This window comes from Rhodamnia argentea, chromosome 3, assembly GCF_020921035.1.
Source record: "Rhodamnia argentea isolate NSW1041297 chromosome 3, ASM2092103v1, whole genome shotgun sequence".
Taxonomy (NCBI): Eukaryota; Viridiplantae; Streptophyta; class Magnoliopsida; order Myrtales; family Myrtaceae; genus Rhodamnia; species Rhodamnia argentea.
The window spans coordinates 4,024,464-4,047,743 of record NC_063152.1 but is presented as its reverse complement, the minus strand read 5'-3'; the positions used below and the strand labels follow the sequence as shown (position 1 = coordinate 4,047,743).

At 37.2% G+C, this 23,280-nt stretch overlaps 1 protein-coding gene and 1 pseudogene across 1 annotated transcript in view; one reads left to right on the top strand and one right to left on the bottom strand.

Annotated features, from left to right (window-relative positions):
- LOC115757071 (cysteine proteinase inhibitor 1-like) overlaps positions 1 to 23,280 on the top strand; it is a 73,824-nt gene that overhangs the window by 42,946 nt on the left and 7,598 nt on the right. The window lies entirely within an intron of this gene.
- LOC115730980 lies at positions 668 to 3,600 on the bottom strand (annotated as a pseudogene).

Genomic DNA, 23,280 nt, shown 5'->3' with positions numbered 1-23,280 from the left:
GACGTGAATGCAAAAGATTGAATATTCAATTGACAAAATTGAAAGGTTTAAAATTGAATTGACAAAATGCAATAAATTCAAGACTGTTTTGAATAATTTTCCTTCCAATTTCTACATAGAGCATGTCCAAATAAATTGTCCGAATAAATTGTCAATTTTTTTTCTTAATTTAGATTTGATGCACACACTTTGATGGTTAAATCTAAACAAACAAGATAAGAGTTTTAACATTGGATATGAGTTTTAACATCAATATCCAATTTCTGCGATAAATGCCCTCAACCGTGTTAAGCATGCTACTAGGCAGATTAGTTTAATTAGTTGAGGGGAAAAATGGGATAAAGATTTCATATGTTTGATTAGAAACCACTCAATTTAGGGAGATAAATTAGCTAAGTTAAATCTATCAGAACTAGCATACATGACCAATACATTTCATCCTCAACCAAATCTTACACATGATCTTAAGAGGTTAAATTGAGTTCATGAATAATCCTGTTAGCAAAACTATACTCTGTTAGTGCTGTTATGCAAGACAGAATAATTTGCAAGCAACTCCTTAAATGAAACAGATCAAGTATATTGTCCCAAATTTGCTCCTGAGCATGGCTACAAGCATAGCTGAATGAGCAATAGGTCAAAGCACCCGGATCAATGAACATCGGCGTCACGTACGGGCGGCATATAATCCCCGAATGAGCTCATCGCCGACCACGGATGGCGTTAAAACTCCAAGATCAATGAAAAACAGCTTCAGGTATTGGGACGGGGCAGCGTATAATCGCCGATGATGTTTCGAGCTCTACTTTAGATGGGATTGGCACCCAAGATCAATAGGTCAAGAGGCCGGGGCCATATCTTTCCGGTCCAAAGGATAAAGGTGAGCAAACTGCGTAGCAAGAGATCAAATACTCATGATGTGTATACACCAAGATATGAAGATAGGTGAGGCTATGAAAACTTCAAAGTTCCTTCTTGGAAACATGTTTTTAGGAATAAAGAACTTCAAAGTTCCAGATCAATTTTCGGTTGCTTTCGGGCGAGAATGCCTTTGGCGAGTTGTGACTTGAGACTAGTTTTCTAATTCTCACTTTGTTCCCATTTTGTAAGTTCAAAATAATCGGGATAGTCTCTTAAGCATAATGCAATTATAGAAGCATAAAATCAAAGAGCACCTTATAACTTTCAGCAGCCACATATATAAGTTTATTCATGCTGTGTGCCACCAATGCAATTTGGTATGTCCCTATCAAGTTGATGATGCCACCACTTTCGACTACGCCGTCGGCACCCACAAGGACCATGTCAACTTCATCCATGGTATATGCCACTGCAAAATCACTCGGGAGCTTCACAGTAACCTTGAGCTTGGCAAGCTCATTCAATAACCGTAGCCCTATCCCGTCAAGTCTTCCTTTTGCATGCAGAGAAAATTATACCTAAAAATCAGGTTAATTGGTAACAAAACACCAAATTACTGTTTAGCTACCAAGTGTCATGCCCGTATGTTCTTTGCAATACTCAAATGTCGATACTAGTTATAGTACCAGATGATAAAGCTCATTTACATGTTTTAAAACCAATATTCAAAATTAACGGTTACAAAAGACGCAGTGATTTCAAATTAGGATGTTCAACTTGTCAAAGCAGCTCATACATCAAGAGCCACTCGAAAAATTAGCTAAACATAAAGCGGAAAATGTCTTCAAGGTTATAGTAGACTCTACATACTATAATTGGTAGCAAAGAGTTCAAAAATGACCCGCGCAGAACATTCGGAAGACTTTCTTGTTTTGTACAAATGTCTTGAGAACTTCTAGGACCAATCTCGAGAAACCAGGGACCAAAATGGTACAACCATCAAAAATAAAATCTTGAGTAAACATTGCTATCATCCTTTGTGCCCGCAACACGAAGTAATATCTCCCGCTTATACATGGATAAACAGTTTATGGTTTAGAAATTAACTCATTAGATAAACAATGGTGTTCTTTTCTCATATTAGTTTGACAACCCTATGAGATACTTTCACAAAATTTTCAGCACGCTCAAGCAATCGGGACTTTGCTGAGTTGAATTCCTCGTATTCTGCAGCCGATGTTGTGGGCACATAACACATGAAAAGGTCACAGCCCTCCGTCAAGGAGATAGAGGTAGTGTACCATTACTTGCAAGAGTACAGAGTTAATAATCCAAAAGCGGAACAAAAATAGGTAAAGAATGCATAGTATCTATGTTTGTGATAATCTAATTTGACGAAGATCGGCCTCATACGACTAAGGATACATTATGAAAGCCTAAGACTAAACATCTTCATGTTTCTGCTAGGAAGTCTGCTGATAAAATTGGCCTCTTTATACCAATGCCCCGAGGCAAAATACAAATTGTTATGACATCATGAAGCCAAGAAAAATGAGGATACAGGTGAGCTAAGCACTTAGGCCACCAACCCCTTGATAGAGAACTGCAATTTGTACCTGACTACCCTTTCTTTATACATTTCGCATGGTTGTATTCATAAAATCATCAAATGGATCCTCGATACTTTAACCGATCTTTTGAGGTTGTGGGCAAAGACTATGACAAACTGTGATGTTAATTATCCCCACTATCCCATTATCATAAACATTGACCGAGAACAACCATCGGTTTGCATCTTTGGGCCATTCGGTGCATAAAAGGCCTATACACATAATAAGAACACAACGCTTTTAACTTAAGAATTAGCTTCGAGGTGGATTTATGAGGAAAGGTAAAAGGTAAAAATGTTTAAAAAAATGGAACTAGAGTAGACTCCAATACAAGAGAAGTTCTAACATATACCAAGTGTGATGTAATTGTCCAAGAACCCAAACTGTCCCGATTGTGAATTGAAGCAGAGTATTTATGAGGAAAACATATTATGGTACAATCAACTGCTTAGACCAAAATGCTGCAGTGTGAGAGGTCATTAGCATTTCAACGCAGAAACCGATCCAAATGCCTTCCACCGGTTCCGAGAGGATACTAAAGCAAGTATCCTCTCAAAAGTCATGGCGAACCATCATTCAACTAGTTGAGAATCAAACGACATGAAGCATACAAGACCGAAAAAGAAACCTTCACAAATTGAACCGATGCTTAGTCCCACATATGACATTTCGTGCTGAAAGTGGGCAAAAGAAATCCTACCCCAAAGAAAACCAGAAAGCTAAAAAAACGATGCTTTAGCGAACAAAAGCACGCACCCTTAGCAAATCAGAGGCCTTCTTAAACTCAATTTCAAGCTCCATCATCACCCCCACGAGCGCTCATATCGCCGCTACGGCCGTCCACAAAATTGGGCTGCTGCCTCCACTTGTTGAACTCGTCAATCTCGGCCGCCTACGCTTGGGCAAGCCTGTCCCTCCTAATGACACCGTGGAGGGCGACGCGGATCTGATTGCGAGTGGAGATCTCGGGTTAGGGTTATAGATGGCGACTGCCATGGAGAAGGACTGGTTGGTCGGGGATGGGGAGAATGTTGGGATTGAGTGCGACCGGAAGGTACTTAATCATAGTCGTGCCCAAGTCCGGCACCCTCCCCTTTCTCCGTCGTGAACAGCCGGTCCTCCTCCACATCGGTCGCACAGGCGTAGCGGCCGTGGGGACTCACTAGCTCGATTAAGATCGTCAATGGCAGCTCGGCCACGGGGAATCCAAGTCCTCTCTCTTGCTATATTCCTAATTACGGGACGTATTAATAAATGATGAAGTTCGATAGTGAGTGTATGTATGAAGGGAAAATGACAAAGGGTCCTTAATTTTGATCCAATATATAACAAGATATCTGAATTTTTAATTCATTTAATACGATTTCTCAATTTTAATTTAATATATATTGTAGTACTTAAAATTTTAATCTTTTCAATATAAATCTCTGAATTTTTATTATATGTTCAATTTAGTTCGTGAATTATATGAAAATGTTTATTATTATCCTTGATGTTAAATTAATGGAATGACTATGTTGAACTCATATAATTCAAAGACTATATTAAATATTTACCAAAAGTCCGGGGACCACATTGAATATTAGCCTAAAGTTCAGGAATCATATTGAATAAATTAAAAATTCAAAGACTGCATTGCACGTTAAATCAAAGTTCAAGGACTATTTGTGTTATTATCCCGTGGATGAACGAGCTGAAAATGATCTTGCTGCATTGTCCCCCGATCTTTATCTTGTTTAGTTTTACTCTAGATGTATGAACCTCTCAAGGAAAGAGGTCAATATTAGTGTGTTTAGGTCAAAGGTGATTTTTTATTAGCAATCGAAACTAAACAGTATCTCACGGCACGATTTGGTTCAGCATTTCCCAAAACCAAAACAAATTGTGAAATCATTAGTCTTTGTCTGTCCATGACCTATAACTATCAAATCTTGTTCAACAATGGCGTATGATGTATGAATAGAAATCGATGTAACATTACATGATATGATAATTATGATATTCACTTGATTTTGGATATATTTTAAGCTTATGCATATATCTTTTTTGAATTCATTATATTTGGTATAATATTTATCTTATTACTTTCACTATAGTCTTCTAATAAAGCCTAAGACACAAGTAAACTGGCCAACTAAAACTTCAAAGATCACAAGCAAAATTTTAAAACATCCAGCCAAAACTCAAAAGATCACAAGTGCCAACTTTTAAAAACGATCATTAAGTGCAATTTTTAAAAACAATCACTTAGTGTCAACACCCACCAAATATTAATAAAAAACGTGATTCCGGAAGCCCGCAAAATAAGGCAGATCGTTTTAAAAAAACACAAAGAGTTAAAGTCACTAAATTTGCCTAATAAAGCCTATAAGCTCCATGTACTCTTATTTACATACACCGAATTATACATAAATTCTTTAATTCTTATATCTCGCTTTATTTCTCAAGTCTGTTTAAAAAGGATGTTATTCTTAGATTATCCTGGTACCAAACAAAGTACATCTTCCGGTATTCACCGAATCGACTTATGATTTCTGTTGGTACACTTACATGTATGTTACAGGTTGTCTCGTTAAGTTTTTCCTCTTCTTTTACGTATTATGGTTATATTTTCAGCTATAATTATTCCTCTTACGTTAATTAGCCACATCTTGAATTGAGTATGGATGTTTTTCATATTGCGGATCCGGTAAGCCGTGTATTCGCGTCAACTTCTCGCGATCATCCAATCCATGCCTGGGATGCTGCTACTGGATAGGCTAGAATTGTTTAGGTTGGAGGTTTCAGGAACTCTAAGGAGACTTTATTAGGGGTACACCGAAGTTGTGGACCCCGAGTTTATCACACATCTTAGACATGCTTTGTAGCTAGTCTATTGTCCGCATACCCCTTAGCTTCTCCTTTGCAATCTTCTTCGTGCAACTTCGGTTTGAATTGTCTTGACATTGCAGCTACGTTGCACATACAGGGCTTTTGGTCTTGTGGATGGAAATTACAGCTGCATTTCCAATTACATTAATCCTGTGAGGAACAATTAAGGTTAACATTGAATTTTGAAGACTCGTAAATTTTTCCCTCATGTCAATGGTCCCCTCTAATTCCCCTTCCCATTTGAAATCATGCATTGCTTTACCTTCTATTGTCGAAAGAGATCGGTATTTTGTGATGTAGGTTATGCTCTGCTACCCGAATTTCGGAATGTCGGTGTTTGGTTGCTGAGTGGTTTTTACGGTTATCATAGATGATTTGGTTTGTTGGAGCTATATTCTTTATGTAAGGTTTATAGCATTTTAAGTCTACTAAAGTTTCAACCAACATCCTCTGCTCCCGTTGACGTGCATCGCCCCTGTAAAGATTTTGAGTAGCACTCAACACTTGAAGGAGGAAACAAAGAAGATAAAATGGAAATAGAATTGAGTATCTCACTTTCTATTGCTTTTGTGCAGGTATTACATTTGCCATTGCTTTCTCTCCAGCTTATACCGAAATGTTGGCAACTGGTTCCTACGGCCAGAATACCGTAATTTAAAGAGAAGATAACATGCAACTCTTATACATCTTACATGGTCAACAAGGTGGGGTAACCCATGGAAGTGCTTATCTAAGTACTTTTCGTCGGTTGCGTTGGCTTCGTAAGAGTGTTTTTCTATCTGCTTGTTCGTTCTCCGACTGTTTGATGATATAACTATCGCGTCCAAAATGTGAGTAGATGAGGGAACGATGAGTCTCCAAGGAATAATTGTGATACCTTCTTTGCCCGAGAATTGGCCGAGGGGTCGATTGAGTGTTCGATCATGTGTTGGTTTGGTCGTCTCGATTCTATCGGTCATGACCATGATGGCTTATGCTATGCGTTGTCGGGAAGCATGGCGCGTGTGTTTAATCGGCCGACCTAAATCCAATTGAACAGTACTATCTAGTGATGTTTGGATTTTCAAATTTCAGGTAACAGTGAGATCAAATCCAAAGAAATGTCCTTTCTTGTTAAGGTTTTAAATCTCGATGGTCTTCCTAGTCAAGTATGTTAGGACATCCATAGTCAAATGAGTCTCCGGTGTAATTGTTGCGGAGAAAAGATGGATTGCCAAGGTTGGAAGTGTATTTCCTAGAGTTGTCTTTGGAGGATTGACCACGGCGTGTTGAAGTTCATCGCCGCGAATTCAATGATTCGATTACACACATATCTCTCGTCCGCTATGAGCTTCATTTGGACCATCGAGCTTCTAGTAACGCTATTCTATGGTGAAGAGGCGGTTCCAATTCATGGTTCACTTGATCTTGAAGATCTTTGCCGATGTCGCGACTAAGGTTTTCCGAGATGTCTTCTTCTTCGGTGGCCCAAATTGCAGGTCTCGTATAAACTTAGGACGCTTTGGACATCACTACCGAAGGGTCTTCATAAATTTGCCACTTTCGTCCATGAAAATCTTCAAAGCATCTGTTTTTTGGTTCCGCTTGATTGGAGGTCCTATCCTACGAGCTGTCATGGAAGTCCCTACGACAAGTGTTTCCCGTACAATCCTTCAACATGTCATAATATATATATTATTGGTCCGGTCCAACATGTCATAATTGGTTATAGAATAATTGTCTGTTTTTACAATCAATTTGAACTTTTATGACTAGATTGTGAATATATGATAGAGTCAATCATGTTTTTCCGAGTGATTAAATGTGTTTTTCTTGATGTAATGAATTAAATCTATGCCATGGCTGGATTATTTATTGCTACTTGTATGAAACCTTTAACAATGCATAGTAAGTTTAACGCAGGTGTACTCCGAGGGTACGCATGACCGATTGACATGCCAAGAAATTCTTGCTAATGATGAGCTATATAAAGCATGGAAATAGCAAGTCAAACCCATCGTGTTCGAGCGAGCGGGAGATGTTGGATTTTGAACTTTCAAAGTCCCTTCGTGGATAACACCGCAATGCATGTACAAAAGAAGCGATAGTGCCGGTGTGCTCATGTGAAAGTTAGAGTCGGGAGAAAGACATAGACGCACGCTCGTAAGAAAAATTGCAAGCAAATGTTCTCCGATCTTATAGACATGCTAGATCATGCAAATGCATATGAGGTAAATGGGAAAGGCCATCATTTCTCCATGGTCTCTAGAGCCTAGTCTTCATTCCAAGTGGCATTGCTTTCCGGCTATGGCGGATGCGACGACTTCAGTTCATCATCTACATGCAAGCAAAACCATAATGCTAGAGGAAAGCCTTGGCAACTGTTGAAGTAAATCGAGTGTCTAAAAGATTGGAAAGTTGGTGGATCTCTGCCGGTATGCTGGAAATCTTTGGATGTCGCAACCTCAAGATTCTCGGGATTATGCGGTTTCCGATCACGCTCGGAATACCACCACCGCCCCAACAGGCTGAATCTTGCCTTTTTTTTTTTTTTTTTTTTATAATGGTTTTGCAAAAAAGAATCTCAAGATTGTAGAAGCATTCATTCATAATAATGTTTGCCATTCAACATGTACAATGTGTTTCAAGGAAAGGCATAAATATCTTAGTTATCATGCTCTTTCCTCATGCCAAACTATTCGGTAGTTATCTATAAGCATTACAACATAAAATGAAGGGAACATGTCCAACAACCTATGAATGCTCTTATTGCATTGAAGTTGATCATAAATGATATAAGCCATTGCTAACTTCTTGGAAATCTAGCAAGTAACACATGGTAGAGAAATACTTTTTCCTTTTATAATAGAAGAGTAGTAAACTTCCACATTATAATCTTATGAAGTTTGTTGAAACAAATATCCCAAGACTTCAACTAGATAATACACTTTCACCCAAAATAAAGCTAGACCGTAGATTATTTGGTCCTCCCCTCCGTAAAAGGACATAAAGATGCAAAAATGCTTAACTAAACGAGTAATGGTAATTTCGTTTTACCAAGAATTTCAATTGTCACTCTGCAAGATTAACCATGAGATAAAACTTTGTTTTAGATTGTTTTTGAGTATCCAAGCTTCCCTATGACAAGACATACTAGAATACACACTTGTTTCTCAATAACTATCGATTGACGTAGGTCTTATAATACCATGTCCAATAACCATCAAGATTAAACAGTTAAATGGACCCCGGACAGCCCATTAAACAGGACACCGAAAGAGAGCATCTTAGCAACCAAATGCCTCAGTGAACCTTCAGCAGCCTAGTGTTGGGCTTCTCTTCTCGTTCTACCAATCCCTTTGCGAACCTTCTCTCTTGTGAACCGAGCATATAAAAGAAATCAAATTATAAAGTGGTTTCACATATACCTTTTTCTATAGGTAGCGTGTTCTTAAATATACTTAACTAAGCATCTTACAACTGGGGGACTTGTGCACAATTTAGATAATTCAGTTTATAAATCCAATGAGGTGAAAATGCCAAGAACTATGAATTTTCAAGAAAAAGCTAGGCCAATATTACTTCACTTGAAAAACCGGTGGAGATAGAAATTAAAAAATTTAACATGCTCAAGCTCCAAAGAAGCCGGACATAATAAGTTTTTTTCGATGGTTTTGCAAAAAAGAACCTCAAGATTGCAAAAACAATTATTCATAATTATGTTTTTCGTTCAACATGTACAATGTGTATGGAAAGGCATAAACATTGTTTATTTGATAGTTACATATAAGCATCACAACAAAAAAATTGAAGGGAACAAGCTAGACACTTTGGGGTCTAAACAACTCCTACAACCTATCAATGCTCCTACTGCATTGAAGTTGATCATACATAATAAAGTAATTACTAATTTCTTGGACATCTAGTAGGTGACACATGGTAGAGAAATACTTTTTCCTTGTATAGATGCATAGAAGAGGAGTGACAAACTTCCACATACCGATCTCACAAGTTTGTTGAAAGAAATATCCCATGACTTCAATTAGATAATATATTTCGCCCCCAAAATAAAGCTAGATCCGAAACTATTTGGTCCTTCGACCACGTAGAACAAGAAGATCAGCGAGCCAAAAAGAGTAGGTGAAGAGACATATTCCCTCATCACACCTAGATAAACCGTGACAAACAGGAGAAGAAACGCATTGCCCCATTGATGCCCTAGATACTAAAATCCCTTATATTATAAAAGAAAAATTAAAATCGAATATAAAACAAGAAAAGTAACAATCTGGGCAATTAAGCAAGTAACCTATTTCTTTGCGTGCAAAAAGGATTTATCGCGCCGATTATTGAGCATGGCGCTTCTCTCTACCCAAGGACCAAAGAGTCGACGGATGCGCACAATCTAGCCAACATAAGATAGTTGTAATTTGGTTGGAAAGTGAAGACGGATGCGCACAATCTAGCCAACATAAGATAGTTGTAATTTGGTTGGAAAGTGAAGACTCGGTGCATATAGAGAGAGAGAGAGAGAGAGAGAGAGAGAGAGAGAGCACAACGAGATTACCTCTCCAAGAGAGTTGGAAATGGCTTTGGTTGGTGATTGAAAAACGTGATGGATGATTTTCTCTCTGAGTCCGAAATGCTCATTTCTCTATGGTGAGTCGGAGGAAAATGGCTCTTTTCGGGAAAAGTACACTAGAAGTGCCATAACTTGTGTACGACGTTCACTTGAGTGCCATAACTTTTAAAACGTTCATTTAAGTGCCATAACTTTCAAAAATCGTTCACTTGAGTACTACAATAACTTTTCCGGCGTGCCACGTCATCTTTCTAGCATCTACAGAAACTTTTCCGGCATGCTACAATAACTTTTTTAGCGTCTACAGTAACTTTCCCGACCGCCACGTCAGCTTTTTCGACTACCACGTCAACATGGCACTCAAGTGAACAATTTTTAAAAGTTATGGCACTTAAGTGAACGTTTTGAAAGTTATGGCACTCAAGTGAATCCCGTGCAAAATTTATGGCACTTCTAGTGTACTTTTCCCGGCTCTTTTCTCATGCCGGTTTATTCGATAATTATCTATAAGCATTACAACAAAAAATGAAGGGAACATATCCTACAACCTATCAATGCTTCTATTGCATTAAAGTTGATCATAAATGACACAAGCAATTGCTAACTTCTTGGAAATCTAACAGGTAACACATGGTAGAGAAATACTTTTTCCCTTTATAGTAGAGAAGTAGTAAACTCCACAATCTAATCTTATGAAGTTTGTTGAAACAAATATCCTAAGACTTCAACTTGAAAATACATTTTCGCCCAAAATAAAGCTAGACCCTAAACTATTTGGTCCTCCCCACTGTAAAAGGACATAAGGATGCAAAATGCTTAACTAAAAAGATAATGGTAATTTCGTTTTACCAATAATTCCAATTGTCACTCTGTGAGATTAACCAGGAGACAAAACTTTGTTTTAGATTGTTTATGAGTATCAAAGCTTCTCCATGTTATGTCAACTACGCTCAAAGATGCTTACATATGGTAGAAAATTAACGAGACATACTAGAATACACACTTCTTTCTCAATAACTATCGATTGACGTAGGTCTTATAGGACCATGTCCAATAACCATCAAGATTAAGCAATTAAAGGGACCCCAGGATGGCCTATTAAACAAGACACTGAAAGAGAGCATCTTAGCAACAAAACGCCTTAGTAAACCTTCAAGAGCCTGGTGTTGGGCTTATCTTCTCATTACAAAATAGAATCTCACTTATGAAATCAAGTCGATTATGTTTAGGTACGGTTACTAATGAAGATAAGGCCAAATTGCAATGATTCAAGAACTCAAGGAAAGCTTAATACATGTTGATTGAACTTCATGATGACTATTATTTTTATTTGCCAATGTATTGATACGAAAATTGACAAATTTGATCATACTATTCAAAAACATGCTCAGAGCAAAACCGATGATCATAAACTACGTAAAAAATAGTAAAATGGATGCAAAAATTCTGATATTTTTTATACAAATGTGAAAATGTGTCCTTGACAAGTTTCATGTTTTGAATTTTTATTAAAAAGGTCTCCATCTACTTATGGAAAATCATTTTTCACAGAAGCTCAGTAGCAAATAAGCAATTTCCACATAACATGCATACTTCGATATTATGCTCAAATGGGCACTCAAATCTCAGGATTAATGCATCAAAATTTCTAGTACACTAAATAAGATGTTAACGAACAACTTTCATTTTATATGTTTCTTCAAAAGAAGACCCTAAATGTAAGATAATTAGAATCTAAAATAGACATCAACATTCCGACTCAAGAATATTCATAGATTAACCGGAAACCTTAAAATACATTAAAAATAAAAAACATGCATGAATATATTTAAATTGTTTATATGTTATGCATCAAGATATTCTGAACGGTTTTCATAAAGAGGATTTTATGAAATAAGATCTAGAAAAAATCATAGAAAATCACGAAATAGTAAATGTCGGATCAAAAAAACATATCATCAGATTCAAAACAATGAAATCACAGATTCATGTCTCACACCATGACACCCTTTTTATATAGTAACTAATATCTATTTTCATGCTATAATATATCAAATCGAAGATCTTGGAGTTGTTTACAAAATAATTCAGTTTGGGGGACTTGGGGCACCATTCGCGAACCTTCTCTCATGTAAATCGAGCATATAAAGGAAATCAAATTGTAGAGTGGTCTCATGTATATATTTTTCTATAAGTAGTGTGTTCTTAAATATACTTAACTAAACATCTTATGGCTGGGGGACTTGTGCACAATTTAGATAATTCGGTTTATAAATCAAATAAGGTGAAAATGCCAAGAACTATGAATTTTCAAGAAAAAGCTAGACCAATATTACTTCACTTGAAAACATAGTGGAGATAGAAATTAAAAAATTTAACATGCTTAAGCTCCAAAGAAGCCGGACATAATGAGTTTTTTCCGATGATTTTGCAAAAAAGAACCTCAAGATTGCAAAAATAATTATTCATAATTATGTTTTTTGTTTAACATGTACAATGTATATAGAAAGGCATAAACATCTTAGTTATCATGCTTTTTCCTCAAGCTTGTTTATTTGATAGTTACATATAAGCATCACAACAAAAAAATTGAAGGGAACAAGCCGGACACTTTGGGGTCTAAATAACTCTTACAACCTATCAATGCTCGTACTACATTGAAGTGGATCATACATAACAAAGTAATCACTAATTTCTTAGACGTCTAGTAGGTAACACATGGTAGAGGAATACTTTTTCCTTGTATAGATGCATAGAAGAGGAGTGACAAACTTCCACATTCCGATCACATCAAGTTTGTTGAAACAAATATCCCATGATTTCAATTAAATAATATACTTTGCCCCCAAAATAAAGCTAGACTCGAGACTATTTGGTCACTCGACCACGTAGAACGTAAAGATCAGCGAGACAAAAAGGCGAGGTGAAGAGACATATTCCTTCATCACACCTAGACAAATTGTGAAAAACAGGAGAAGAAACATATTGCCCCGTTGACTCCCCAAATAATAAAATCCCTTATATTATAAAAAAAAATCAAAATCGGATATAAAACAAGAAAAGTAACAGTTTGGGCAATCAAGCAGGTAACTTAATTCTTTGCGTGCAAAAAAAACTTCATCCCGATGATTATTAAGCACGACGCTTCTCTTTACCCAAGGACCAAAGAGTCGACGGATGTGCACAATTTAGCCAACATAAGATAGTTGTAATTTGGTTGGGAAGTGAAGAATCGACGCAGAGAGAGAGAGAGAGAGAGAGAGAGAGAGAGAGAGAGAGAAAAAACGACGAGATTACCTCTCTAGTGGAGTTGGAAATGGCTTTGGTTGGTGATTGAAAACAGTGGTGAATGGTTTTCTCTCTGAGTCCACAATGCTCATTTCTCTATGGTGAGTCGGAGGAAATGGCTCTTTCCTCATGCCAGTTTTTCCGGTTGTTATCTATAAACATTACAACAAAAAAATGAAGGAAACATGTCCTACAACCAATCAATGCTCCTATTGCATTGAAGTTGATCATAAATGACATAAGTAATTGCTAACTTCTTGGAAATCTAGCGGGTAATCTATGGTAGAAAAATACTTTTTCTTTTTATAGTAGAGGAGTAGTAAACTTCCACATTATAATCTTATGAAGTTTGTTGAAACTAATATATTGAGATTTCACCTAAATAATATACTTTCGCCCAAAATAAAGCTAGACCCTAGACTATTTGGTCCTAACCTCCGTAAAGGGACAAAAGGATGCAAAAATGCTTAACCTAACAGGTAATGGTAATTTCGTTTTACCAAGAATTCCAATTATCACTCTGCAAGATTAACTAGGAGATAAAAATTTGTTTTAGATTGTTTCCGAGTATCCGAGCTTCCCTATGTTATATCAACTACGCTCAAAGATGCTTACATATGGTAAAAAATCGACGAGATATACTAGAATACACACTTGTTTCTCAATGACTATCGATTGACGTAGGTCTTATAATACCATGTCCAATAACCATCAAGATTAAGCGATTAAATGGACCCCAGACAGCCTATTAAACAGGACACCGAAAGAGAGCATCTTAGCGGCCAAATGCTTCGACGAACCTTCAGCAGCCTAGTGTTGGGCTTCTATTCTCATTCTACCAATCCCTTCACGAACCTTCTCTCTTGTAAACCGAGCATATAAATGAAATCAAATTGTAGAATGGTTTCACATATACCTTTTCTACAAGTAGCGTGATCTTAAATATACTTAACTAAGCATTTTACTACCGAGGTCCTTGTGCACAATTTAGATAATTCAGTTTATAAATCAAATGATGTGAAAATGCTAAGAACTATGAATTTTCAAGAAAAACTAGGTCGACATTACTTCACTTGAAAAACACAAGGAGATGGAAATTAAAAAATTTAACACGCTCAAGCTCCAAAGAAGCTAGACATAATGAGTTTTTGCTAATGGTTTTACAAAACAGAATCGCACTTATGAAATCAAGCTGATTATGTTTAGGTACGGTTACTAATGAAGATAAGGCCAAATTGCAATGATTCAAGAACTCAAGGAAAGCTTAATACATGTTGATTGAACTTCATGATGACTATTATTTTTATTTGCCAATGCATTGATACGAAAATTGACAAATTTGATCATACTATTCAGAAACATGCTCAAAGCAAAACCGATGATCATAAACTACAGAAAAAATAGTAAAATGGATGCAAAAATTCTGATATTTTTTATACAAATGTGAAAATGTGTCCTTGACAAGTTTCATGTTTTGAATTTTTATTAAAAAGGTCTCCATCTACTTATGGAAAATCATTTTTCACAGAAGCTCAGTAGCAAATAAGCAATTTCCACATAATAAGCATACTTCGGTATTATGCTCAAATGGGCACTCAAATCTCAGGATTAATGCATCAAACTTTCTAGTACACTACATAAGACGTTAACGAACAACTTTCATTTTATATGTTTCTTCAAAAGAAGACTCTAAATGTAAGATAATTAGAATCTAAAGTAGACATCAACATTCTAACTCAAGAATATTCACAGATTAACCGGAAACTTTAAAATACATTAAAAATAAGAAACATGCATAAATATTTTTAAATTGTTTATATGTTATGCATCAAGATATTCTGAATGGTTTTCATGAAGAGGATTTTATGAAATAAGATCTAGAAAAAATCATAGAAAATCACGAAATAGTAAATGTCGTATCAAAAAAACATATCACCGTATTCAAAACAATGAAATCACAGATTCATGTCTCACACCATGGCACCCGTTTTATATAGTAACTAATGTCTATTTTCATGCTATAATATATCAAATCGAAGATCTTGAAGTCGTTTACAAAATTCTAGAGTATCACTTTGTCTAATTTTGACGTTTAGACATGAAAAATATGTGAGCATGCACCAAAACTTAACTAATCATCCAAATCCATGCACAAATCATCATGTTAAAGTATGTTAATCCATTCCATAGTATTAATCAACCATTAAACACCATTTATCTCCTTACATTTTCACAAATGATCATTCCTTCACCACTCTTGTTACGCATGTTGCCGCTAAGTTTGAGAAAACTACCTTTCATAACGAATCTTGATGGCCAAACATTGAACGTATGAGTAAAAATTCTCAACATCATTTCTAGTTATGAAGTATTTATAACAAATTTTTCCGAACATGTATCCCAAAAGGATGAAAATTAAGATTGAGGCTAAAATGAAAGATGATCCTTATAGAGAGCAAAAATAACCTTCTTTCCGGTAGTAGAAAGACACAGGAATGGAAAGAGATTGTCATATCGTCTAGAGCTATGAGACACCCTAGGACGATGAGCGATTGACTTTCTAGAAGCAATTAGTGGAGGTCTATGGCGTAGTTGGAAAGGAAAGAGATTCTCATATCGTCTAGAGCTACATAGGGCACTTCGAGGACTCTATTAGTGAAGCAAACGTTCGGAAAGTTGTTGCTCGTCCTCGACTTGAACTTGATGCCAACGTCCTTGAGCTTCTGTGCATAGTGAATTAGTTCAAGGTGCTCGTAGTACGATGACCTCGAGTGATTCAGGGGTAAACAGGCAAAGCAATCATGGAGTAGATCGTGCAAGTATCACGAACTGGAGAGTTTGCTGTATTGTATCAGGTCTCCAACCGACCTTTGGAATCCAAAGTTGAAAACTATGAAAATCAAATTGGTGAGACCATGAGGTTTCACTAGAGCCTTTGATAAATAGTATTGGATATGGAGGATGATGAGCGGGGTTTGGTTTTCAAGCAGGACAAAATCCATGAACACCGACATTGTCAACCCCGACGAATTCTTGATCATATCATCTAGGCCCGCTATTACTATTTCACCCATGATGCGGAGCCATTCGATTGCGAAGCAATTGTCTAGGATCATCATCTCGACCGGTTCCGACTTCCCTAGCTTAAGGTGCTCGGAGTAGGAATCTCCGATCTCCCTCTCTCGGGCTGTGACAATAGTGAAATAGTCATTGGCATTGACTCCGGTTCGATTGACTAAAACTACGAAGTATCTTAGCTTGTGTTCTTCAATAATTATTGTGCACTCACGTTCATGATTGTAGAGACCGATTGACACGAACTTGGGTGTATAAACTGTTTCATATAAACTAGTCAACCTTCGGTGGACCCTATAGATGCATCACCTATCTTCATATCTTGGTGTATACTCGTTCCATGCAGTTTGCTCGCCTTTATCCTTTCCCATCTAAAGTAGAGCTCGAAACATCGGCCAAGGATTATACGTCGGCCCAATATCTCGAGCTGCTTTTCACTTATCCGGGATTTTTCACACCGTCCATGGTCAACGATGAGCGCATTCAGCACATTTCGGGATTATGGGCCGCCCGTACCCGAGGCCGCTTTTCACTAATCCGAGAGTTTCGACACCAAACCTCATTCAGCTATACGTGTGCATACTTGGAGCAAATTTTGTTTGGTATGATATATTTCCTATTGCGGAAAGTGGGTAACAATGAGGTATGATTGCTTTTCTTAGTTGGAGAATTAGTTGATGAGTTTTTAGGGGACAATATACTTGATCTGGTTCATTAGTGAAGTTGCTCGCGAATTATTCCTGTCTTGGATAACAGCACTAACATAGTGTAGTTTTGATAACATGATTAGTCATGTACTCAATTTAACCTCTCGAGATCATGACATAATGATCTTCAATGATTAAAGTTATCAAGTGTCGAAGAATGTTATAATATGGACAATGTAGTGCTGAGATTTCACTTGTCATGTACTTTACAACTAGCCTATAATGATTTTCTCTAGAGAGAGCAATGCATTTGTTTTTTATTTTCAATTCTACGAAACCTTTCTTTGTTTGGCTTCTAATTTTAGTGAGAGAGGGCCAGGCTCTTTTAGGATTATTTCAGTCAATCTCTTATGATTTGATTTGTCTCAATCGACTCTCTACAATTTTCTAATTACAAATTTAGGACTTTTTCATGATAGTTTCAGCCAATCTCTTTTGATTAATTTGTCTCAATTGATTTTTTGTAATTTTATTTTTCATTTTTTATGTTTTTCTTTTTCTTTTTTTCCTTTTATGTATTTCTTTCCCGGCCTCCACCTTTGCCGGCCTCGGTCGAGGGACACCCTCGCCGAAACCCAGCAAGGAACGCCCATGCCCGCCCAAGTGAGAGCAGCCCTAGCCCGAGGCGGGCGAAGATGGAGTCCATGGAAAAAAAAAAAAGGAAAAAATAAAAATTCGAAAAAATAATAAAATATTATTAAAATCTATCCATGCCGACAATGCCACATAGGATGCCCGGCGTCCATGTCAGCATTTTGCAGCCAATAGAACTGAATTGGCTAAAGGTAAAAAGGTTTAAGACTGAATTGACAAACTTAAAAGGTTTATGACTGAATTAGCAAAAGTGCAAAAGGTTTAGGATTTTTTGATAATTTTCTCAAGATATTTAGCTTACTCAAACCAATTGAACCATTTTGTCATTGCATGTCTTCATATACGAGTCTTATTGTTGACTAATATGCTCGATATACATCATTGGTCAAGTGGGAATCTTGCCGAACGCGAACAAGAGAACACCGAGAATGCAAGGTTTGTGATTAAGTTATAAGCCTTTTGCATTGTTGCAAAAATAGACCGATAAGCATCATTCACCAATGCAATTCACTTCAAATTTATCATCACTCTTTTTATATGAAATGTAAGAAATGAACATAGTTTTCATTCTTTCAACTGCAGCACTTGAAGACCTTTGTCGTGAGGGCAAACGATCATGGCAATCTATTAGTCAAATGTCTCAACTTCACATCACTCGGCAAGAGACTTATCAATGTCATGATAACAACCAAACCGGTTGTCCGACTTGGTTCAATACACAGAACTTGATACATGGAATGCTTACTAAGTGGACTTCCTCGAGGAAGGCGATGCTCCAAGAGAAGAATTCGAGTAGGTAAGTGTAGAATTTCAAGTCAAGAGTGCCAAAGGGCATCACTCAATTGAGTGGAAAAGTGTCAAAGACAAGGTTTTCTAGATGCAATAGGCGGAGGAGATTTATGGGCATGCCTTCCATTTTCTAGAAGTCAAGGGTTTTTCTTAGTTTTATAGAAATATTTTTAGGGGCATTATGGTAATTCTAGGGAATTCTTGTAGTTAGCAGGGTACCTCATAGATTAGGGGGTGTTGACACCTAAATTTTGACTAAACTTTTCAATCATTTTTGCATAGAAAATTAGAGCTAATCTTTTAGTTCTAGATAAAAATAATTAAGTCATTTTTCATTCATGCATTGCATCGGCATTTATCCGGATCGGCGGTGCAAGATCAAGCTTAATTTGTCGGGCGATTTGGACTTAAACCGATGGGCAAATTTTTTAGCAATTCATGGACATATGTGCCGAAAAGTTAAAACTATTTTGGAGCTTATATTTTAGAAAAAAGGCTTTATCTAAAATGCTAATTATTTGGAAAAAGCCTAATTAAGCTCACAATTGACATGAAAATTTTGACTAGCCCATCTATATGGCTAGGCCAAAATTTTCAGCTCATTCAAGGATCAATTTGTGCAATTGCACCCTTCAGGACTTAATTCAAGTTATATTTTGAGCCCGGGTTTATTTTACAAAAATTAAGAAACTTTAGGCACTTGATTTGGAACACTTTTATCTATAAATACAAGTGTTATGCCTAGGGTTGGGGGGGCCACAGAATTGAGAATATACAGCCACAAGAGAGAGAAGCCATGGATTAGTAAAAATAAAGTGAGGAGATAGGGAGGTGTTGTCTTTTGGCGTGTCGTTGTTGCTGCGGACTCGGTGACGACGAGATGGCCAATCTGTGATCCTTAACAAGAAGTTGCTGCTTCGTCCACATCAGCTACACTCTAGACCAGAATCGATCTGTGGCCGAGTTCCAATGGTATTTTCAGTCTTTCGTTCAATATAAACCTGTCTTTGGCCGAGAATTTACTCATCTTGCAGGTTCAATAACTGTTCCAAACAATTCTTCAAGCAAGTCTCGGCTGAACATCCTCCAAGAGCCACAAGACACCACAGCCGGCGAGTCGGACCATAAGCCTGTCCTTGTTCGTACTGTCCCTCGCCATCATCGTTCGCCACTATTTAGTCGTGCCGAACACCACCAACAACGTCTGCGTCAACGACATCCAAACTTCACGATCGTTATCTGCTATTTTTTGTTCGGTAGCAAATCTAGCAAGTTCATGCCACCACATCAGCATGGTGACAATTCTTCAATCAAGTCCAAGCGGTGCCTTTCCTTCCTTGAAGTCCACGGTCAAAGAAGGCAACTAGAATTTGGCCTCATTAAGTTTACATCCTGTATCTATTTTCTTTTGTTTTATCTTGGTCTGACAATGCTATTATGGGTTCTGTGACTTCATATAAGTCAAGCAAAGTTAGAACAATACACTAGGGAGACGTGTGCAGATTTATGGAGAATTCCACTCAAGCATGCCTACACCAGACAAAAGACAAAATTGTCAGCAAAGTCAACATGTACGTGGGTCTTTGATGTTGCACCAGATCATTGCTTGATTGACGTCCAGTTATTTTGGTTCTGGAGATACAAACTTGGCGAATGTCGTCGAATTGTTTGGCACGCCATTGTGAACACCACTGCCGAGCCGAGCACCGCCCATCGCCGTTCAACTCCAAGCTGATTGTTTGAGATCCCGAGCACTACCAAAGCCGTGAGCTTCCTCCCGTCGTTCGAGCCGCAATCTGTACGTCTTGTCCGAGATTCAAATTTGGCAATCCGATTGGCCTCCTTTTCGATTTGGGTGTTCAATCTTTGAACAAAGTTCGAATTAGGAAATCGCAATCGCAAGATAAGGTAAAATTCTATCCCTTGAATGTTAAGATTATCTTGTTTTCCTAATTTGATTTATTTGAATTATTTTAGCATATCTACAAGAAAGACTGTTGCTTAATCATGCATGTTTGAAGTTTCTGAATAAATCTTGAGATGTCATGCTTATCTTTTTAGAATTCCTAGCATATCTTGTGGTAGTTTTATTTTGAGAAATCTTGATCTTGATCATATCCGATAAGATATTTGCATTTTCTCAAAATTTAAGTATATCTTCGATCAAACTTAAGGTTTTCGGAAATATCGAGCATATCTTTTTGAATTAGGATAATTATCAAGATATTCATTGAAAATCTTAAGATAACTTTCCTAAAAGATGTTGATATCCTTTGTGAATAGGAGCTTATCTCCTTGAAAATTCTAGAATCCTCTAAGGATTTTTGAAAATTTAATAAATATTTGCACATCTTTAAACAAAACTGCCTATAATGTATGCTCCCCGGTGCCTAGTCCCGTCGGAAAATTAAATCACACGCCACGCCCATGATCTTATGGGATGGGATGGTGATTTAAATATAGAAATTCGTATTCCGCCCTTTGGCGAGAAGGGACGTTGTATTTCTATATATTTATCCGCATACTGGCTCGAATCTTCGAGGATGTAGCGGATAAAATCTCGCTCCGGCCCGGATCTTCGGAAATGAGAAGATTTATCGAAAAATCGGATTTAAAGGTATATTATGGGCATTGTTGTTTAATTTTGTTCAAATTCATCTGCTTCAATTCAAAAATTCGAAAAAGTAAAAAAAAGGGAAAATTCGAAAATCAAAAAAGGGAAATCAAAATCACAAATCATCAATCAGGAAAAAGCATTTTCATGAAATTTGGTACCGAAAGGGTGTTAATTAAAAATTAACATAACCAAGTCCCCGAACCCTAAACCTCGGTTAGCAGAAAATAAAGTATTCTCCCGTACTTTATTTAGGTATCTAATCTACCTACCAAAAAAGATTAGTGGCGGCTTCTAAATTAAAAATCAAACCTAAGTTGCGAATTGGTAGGGCTTGGGAGAGTTCGTATTAGGTTAGTTAATTCATCTAATTAACCTAATAATCCATTAACTTAAATTAATTTTTAGGTCGCGACAGGGGGGATTCCGAATAATCGCCCGAAGTGTCATCATTTCTTTAAAGAATAGCCTAAAGTGGAACTTATTTCAAAGAAGGGCATGAAGTGCTCTTCATTGTTTCAAAAAAGGGCGTGACCGAAGGGCATTTTGATCATTTTTTTTTCCAATTTTTTCTGTTTTCTTTTCGTTTTTTCATTTTCCTCCCCCCTTCCTTGTCCATCGTCGGCGTCAGGCAACCCTCGCCCCGGCCAACGTCGGGCAACCTGGCCTTCCTAGCCTAGGCGAGCAGCGAGGGTAAACCCGGCGCTCACCTGGCCTCGCCGAAGAAACCATTCGGTCGAAGAAAAAAAATAGCGACTGTTTGTGGTCTAATTAATTCGTATCTCGTGAACATGGGAGAAAGGATGTTAAGTTGCAGGAAGATGACCTTTCCCTAGATTGTTTTCTAATTCTTTCCGAGAGCTTGAGTTGGGAATATGGGGTTCAGGCTTTAAAGGATGTCGTGGTTTACAGGGCGTGCGATGGAGATGTGATTTGGTGTCTTGTTTCAAATCCGGCAAGGGCGAACGTTGCCCTCACCGACATTGGTCAAGCGTCTAGCGAGAGCGGCCCTCGCTTGAGTCCGGCGGCAGTTTGGAGAGGAAGAGGGAAAAGATGAAAAAGAAAAAGAAAAAAAATAGCAAAATGAGGGCAGGTGGTTTAGGCCAAAGCTGGAGTCGAAGCTCTCAAGGTGATCATGGAGGGGCAGGGTTTCGGGCAAGATGGAGGAGAGAGGATGTCTCTGATTTTGCTTGGTGGTTCCATGAAGTTGCAATTGCAAAGAGAAGGAAAGAGAGAGAATGAAAAAGAGAAAACAAAAAAGAAAATAGGAAAAAAAAGAGAGTAAATGACGGGAATGCTTTTGGTCAAGCCTTTTTTGAAACGATAAGGGCATTTTAGCTTTTTATTTGAAACAAAGTTCATTTAAATCCCTTATTTAAGAAAATGAAGCCATTTCAGGCTTTTGCTTGGAATTTTTTCTGAATGGGAGATTCAATCTCCATTCTCCTTCGATTGTAATTAGTTGCATGGTAAATGCTGACTCCAAAAAAAAAAAATTTCATATATACATTTAACTCCTTTTATCCTACAGTTTGCTTTCTTTACACTTCCATAAATTTTATGGTACTGGTGACTTGTGTTGGTCAGAGGCTCTTCATATACACTATGCACCATAGTCGGGATTATTTTTATTGAAAAAAAAAAGATTTCATTCATTAAGCAGAATGAGAGTTACAAAGAAGGCTTTCAAGCCTAACAAATATCAAAATAGTTGCAAAACAAAGCAAATTCCATAAACTAAATAATAAAGCACACTTTACAACTAAGAGCACAAACTCATTCCTTAAGAACAGATCTGTCGTCATAAATGATCGACGGCCGATCACCGTAATAAGTGATAAGCACATTTTGAGATCTTCCATGCTATTTACAATGACTTGCGGTGCACGTCTAGGTTCAACATCTCTAGTAACATTGTCGAGTAGTAACACCAATATCAAAATGTTGAAATGACTCAAATAAAATAAAAAAAGTAAGTGCTAGGATTCAATGCACAATCAAATCAAAATAAATAGATTGAACATGCCAATTATTGAGATAAGTCAGATATTGAATTTATTGGCTCTTTGGTAGCAAACAAGGAGAAAATTTCTCTACGTTTGTCCTATAAATAATGTCATAGCTCCTCTCAAATATGAATGTCAATCTTATTCAATATGTGAATAAAGCTCTGTTCAGTCTAGAAGTTGATCATAAGCTCGATGACCCCTGCTTTGCATATATTCAGCTATGAGGATTGATCAATGATCAATATGTTTGATATACATTGTTGGTTAAGCGGGAATTTCGCTGCACAAAAACAAAGTAAGA